The following is a 5863-nucleotide window of genomic DNA, read 5'->3' as shown; positions in this document are numbered from 1 at the left end:
AGTTGAAAAGGACTCTATACGGTTGAGTGTGTCCATAATTTGTTGGTATCTATCATGCTCCTATACAATTTTTACCGTAAATTATTTTTAGTTACATGTAAAGTGTTCAGTTGGCTATTGGCAGGAGTTCATTGCTATATTTTCTATTAACTCATATACATCTTAGTATTTTATGTTCATTAGGGCTCCTCCTGTGACTCTATCTAGTCCTGACCGTGTGTTCACGTCCAACCCATTATAGAACATTTGCAATCACAACCACTCGAGTAATCAATGGTGTGGGCATCATTGGATTAGGGTTTTAAAACACTCCCAAGTTTCATGAAAACTTTCTCCTTCTATTTGTTTAAATGTTGTGATCTCTCTCCTCAGTTGAACCGTATTGCTAATAAGAAAGAACTTTTATAAAAAATTTCTTGCGAGTTCATCCCGTGTCATGATGGATCCAGGTGCCTGCGAATTTAACCAAAAAAAAATAATTATTGGGTAAGGAAAATGGGAATAGCTGAAGACGAATAGCATCATCGGTGAGCCCGTTATATTTAAATGTATCACAAAGCTAAATGAACTACTTTAAATGCTGATTTGGGTCCTCTGTCATTGTGCCTTTAAACTAAAAATTATTCTGGATCATGGCTGGTTTTATTTCAACATTGTTAGTTGTGATGGCTGGACTTGTGATGCCCCAGATTTGGTAGCACATAGTCCCTTAGGGTTCTTTTGTTACGTGCCATTAGTATATTTGCAGGTAGCTGTGGTCGTGGTAAGTCTTGTGGGTTATTGTTGTTAACTTCGTCGAACACGGATCATCATGCGGTAAATTGCCTATAGCAAGTGGTTGGTTCTGCATTTACTATTGTTGGTGGTGGTGTTGACAATTCCTACAAATTATCACCTCTGGATCAGTGGTTGGCTTTATAGGCATTCCCTTACAATGAGTAATACACATAAATCAGAAAGCAAATAAAAGATGATAGTAAAAATAAAAATAATTTTGTATCTATAATTTTTAAATTTCCTAATTAATCTATTAAAAAGAAAAAATTAAAATCAATTCAGTAATGTTGCCTCCTCGGCAACAATGCGAACAACTTGACCCTCTCGGGACATGCTAGCGTTCAAAGTATAAATATTACAACTAAAAGATATGAAAAAGAGGCAGTATTTGCAAGTATATGTGTAACAGCCCGATTTTGGGCCTAGTCGAAACAGTGGTTTCAGAACCTCTATTCTGGGGTCGGAGAAATTATTTTAATGTTATTTTATGCGTTATAGCATGATTATATGAGTGCATGAAAATTTAGGTGAAATAAATTTAGCGATTTCATGCTTAATTGCGAAAAAGAACTAAATCGCATAAAGGGAAAAAGTTGTGATTTGCTAGCTAAATATGTTAAATTGCTAAATAACCATAATCGGGAGTGTTTAAAGTGCAAATAGACCCATTTTATAGGCTTGGCTGGCCATAGAGACAAATAGGATAGAAAAGTTAAAGTTAGGTGTAATTAGTAGCTTAATTTTGACTAAAAATAAAACAAAAAGAAAAAGGGATGTCATCTTTTCATCTTTCTTCCTTCCTCCACCAAAAATACTAGCAAAATAGGGGTTTTGAGAGTTCAAAATTTCATCAACTTCCATCCCTTGCAAGTAATTGATTTTGATGATCATCTTTGTTGATTTTTGTATTTTTGGCACCCTTGTAGCATGAGCTAACTAAATGGGGGCTATTTTGCAAAATGAATGAAAGTATATGGTTTTACCATGAGAGCATCTATGATATTTGCTGAAATTTTATGAGTCAAACCATTATTTTATATTTTGAAAAACAGGGATCGACTTTAAAAACGAAAATGGAGTCGCCACCAATCCTTTTATTTTAGGTGTGATCGGATCACCTAATAAAACATTTTGATTTATTAAAATACTGATTTTGGCCTAAGAAAATCAAGAAAATGGGTTCAGGAGTCAATTACGTACAAGGAAGGGTTAGCACCCTCGCAACGCCCAAAATTGGTACTTAATTGATTAATTTATGCCCTAATGTCAAAAATTTGATAATATTTTAAAATATAATTTCTTTTAAAAGCATTTGAATAAGTTGAATTGGATGTTGAGATTCTCTTATCCCAAGAAAATAAAAATATCACATCCAGCAGGTTAGGATATGACCTTTTGAACCCTTGGAATCAAGATCATCTTTTTATTTTCAAAGCTCATGCGTTGAAAACTCAAAAGGTATATTTGGCCATTTGGTTAAATGAAAAAATCGAAACCCAACATGTTAGGGCACAATTTCTCAAATTTTCAAACACGAAGTATTACTTTGTTTTTGAAATTTTTTTAAATAGAAGCAGTTATAAAAACGATGAAATACGATTATTCGGTTTGTTTGAAGTAAAAAAAAATGAAATGAACAGTTTTAAGCAAATAAGTTAACAATTTCAATCATAATTCAATACACAACAATAAAAAATAAAACAACTAATATGGAGACATACATGATTAACATATTATATCACTTATCAACAATAATACAAAGGTGCAAATATGTGATTTAAAATACACAACAACAAACACAAACAATACATAAAATAAATTATATGTATAAAAAAATACATGCAAAACTTTGAAATAAATTATAAAATAAATAAAAATAAGAGTAAATAATACATAAAATATAAAATTCAACATTTAAATCAATTCCAAAATAAGTATTATAAAAAGAAATTTAAAATTAGTGCTATACAAGACAACTTAAAACTAAAATAAATAGGAATGTAATATAAATTATTTATATAAAAAAATAATGATGTATGCCCATGTAAAATTTTAAAACAAATGATGTACATGTTGGAAAGTTTTAACATAAATAAGTTATACACATACAACTATATAAAAATATACAAAAGAATATATATGAATATCAATCTATATAATAGGAAATCAGTGATCATACAAAATAATTTGAAGCAAGATTTATTAATCAACATTTATCAATATACATAAAATGAAAACCCTAATATAAATAATGTATATATATATAAGAAAAATAATATAAGAAATTGTTTGAAACAATCCAAATATATAATTTAAAATTGGGTCTTTAAAAGAAACAAATAATATACATAAAGGGAAAAAAATACATAAACATATTTGAAAGGGAATTTAAATTTTAGTGTAAATTATGTGTATACATATATATAATAACAATGTATAAAAATAAACAGCCTATAAATCTTTAAAACATAGTATTATATAAAAGAAAATTTTAAACTAGACAAATTACAAAATAAAACAGTTTTAAAAAAAGCATACACATGAAAACAGGAAAATAATAAACTAAGCTAATTGAAAAATCAATGAAATAACAAATTAAAATAAAAATGAGTGATAAAAGAACTAAAAAAATAAAATAAAATAAATTACAAAAACTAAAAAAGAACTCAATTGAAACAAAAACAAAATCTAGAGGATAATTTTTTAAACAAATCAAATAATTCAAACAGAGCCAATGACTTGAATTAAACACGCACGAACAAACAGGGACTAAAAATGAAAATGTCCCAAGTCCCAAAACATGGCGCTTAGGTGCGGGCTAAATTGAAATAGCGCACAGATTCCAGTAAAATTTTAAAAAATAAACAAAATATAAATAGGGCCTAATTAAAAGTCAGTGTGAAAGGGAGGGACTAGCCGCGCAAATTACCCATTTGAAGCGAAAAGGCGCGGATCCGGCCTATGGATTGGGTCAATGCTCGGATCCCTCCCCCTTAAACGGTGTCATTTTTGCTTTGCTTTTTAAATCAAAAATTTATTTTAAAATCATTTTAATTTTTTATTTTAAAAAAAAACCCTAATACTCTTAAACTCTCCCTATCTCTCCCCTTCTCTTCCAGTTGAAAAGGCCATCACCTGCTCACTCAACCACCGCTGTGGCTAGCGGCCAATGTTGTGGAGAATGAGCTTTTAAGCTCTGCCTTCAAAGCCTATTTTCGAGATCTATACCTTAGGCAACTAAAGAACAAGGAGAAAAAGAGAGCCTTCTGTCCCTTTGTCGAACCCGATTACAACGACGAAGAAAGCACTCCAACGGTGAGATCGAGAGGGTTCAGGTGATCGATTTTCTTCTCTTTATTATTGTTCACACATCGAAATCAAATAAAAAAAAACTTGAAAAATCAAAATAATGGAAAATCACCTTTTATCTATTTATTTGCTTTGTATTCGAAAAAACAATCCGTCCCCTCACAAATTACATTTGGTTTCTTTCTATAACTGAATCATGAGAAATAAATAAATAAATAAAAGAAAATAATAGAAAATCCCCTAGATCTTTCTACTATTCTTTTTGCTGTCCATTGGTTGTGATTGTTAGTTTGTTGCAGGTATAGAAGGAGCCAGCTGGATGGTGGCGCACGTGGCAACGACGGAGGAGACGCACGTGGGGCTGGCACGGAGGCAGTAGCGACACTGGACGCCGCTGAAAGTTGCTACGGCACAAAAGATGTGGCTAGGGTTTTCTAAAAATTTTAGATTTTGGGCCAATTTGTGTTAGGGTTTATTTGGGCCTGGTTAGTTGTTGGGCAGTTGTAAATGGACTATAGACACTTATTATTGGGTTTTATTTTGTTTTTTTTTAGTTTTTATATGGGATCGAGCAAATTGGGCCTATTACATTATGGAAGAAAATGAATCTTAGTTGTTTAATAAACAACTTTTGTGAAGTGGTGTTCATGAAAAACACCTAAAAAGGATTAGTTTGTAGTAATTGTAAAATAGATAGTAATGTGGTGAAATAATGGAAATTTTGGGTTGCTATAAGAGGAAAAAAGGTTAGGCTACGCTTAAGACATGAAGAAATTCGATAAAAATTGATTTTCGAGCCTAGGGGTAAAATGGTCATTTTGTGAAAGTTTAGGGGCAAAATGGTCATTTTGCAAAAAATGTGAATTTTTGATTGTCTAAATTTATCTAGTGATTAAATGAGTGAATTTCATCATTATAGATCATGGAACCCAGATTCGGTTTTGAATTGGAAAGTATGAGGTTTGGACTAAAATGGCGCAATTAGCCGAAATTACATTCGAGGTGAGTCCGTGTGATTAAATAAGCATGATATCTATGCTATTGTTAATATACTTGAAAATCTATCTTGCTATGATTGTATTAAATTTTATGTTGATAATATTGTTTATGAGAAATTGATGCCAAATTGTTAATAACATTTATGTGTTGATTGAATGCTTGGAAATTTGATGGAATATGATATTCCATTTTGAATGAGTAAGTTGTATGAAAATAATGCAAATTAAATGTTATCATGTATTATATCGTTAGTTCGGCATGAATTGTTGAGTTGTGATGAGAACGTGAATTATGAGAATTAATGTAACAAAGACTTCCGGTTGAATATTTGGAATAGACTTGATTATTCATACCATGACATTGGTTGATATGTGTGCTAATGTAAGACATGTCTGGGACATGCATCGGCACATTATGAGAGCTAGTGTAAGACATGTCTGCGACATGCATCGGCTTCGAGATATACAAGCTAGTGTAAGACCTGTCTGGGACATGGTGTCAGCTTGTTGTGTGTTAGTGTAAGACCTGTCTGGGACATGGCATCGACACCGATAGATGAGAGCTAGTGTAAGACCTGTCTGGGACATGACATCGGCCTCGATATATGAAAGTTAATGTAAGACGATGTCTGGGACATGGCTTCGGCATCTTATTCCAGGTTTGGGGCTAATGAATATCCTGTAGTATTCCAAATGGTTCAATGGAAGATTTATGATTTATAACGAAATGAGAGAACTTATGACCATGTGGTGAGTGGTCCAGGTACTTACATGAAATT

The 5863-nt window shown here is 31.8% G+C and overlaps 1 non-coding gene across 1 annotated transcript; it reads left to right on the top strand.

Annotated features, from left to right (window-relative positions):
- The first annotated feature begins 268 nt into the window (after positions 1–268).
- On the top strand, positions 269–375 carry LOC121216930 (small nucleolar RNA R71). The gene has a single exon (XR_005913151.1). It is a non-coding gene; the product is annotated as a small nucleolar RNA R71 (small nucleolar RNA).
- The last annotated feature ends 5488 nt before the right edge of the window (positions 376–5863 follow it).

Source organism: Gossypium hirsutum, chromosome A02 (assembly GCF_007990345.1).
Source record: "Gossypium hirsutum isolate 1008001.06 chromosome A02, Gossypium_hirsutum_v2.1, whole genome shotgun sequence".
Classification (NCBI taxonomy): domain Eukaryota; kingdom Viridiplantae; phylum Streptophyta; class Magnoliopsida; order Malvales; family Malvaceae; genus Gossypium; species Gossypium hirsutum.
The sequence above is the reverse complement of the archived record's forward strand: the minus strand, read 5'-3'. Positions and strand labels throughout refer to the sequence as shown.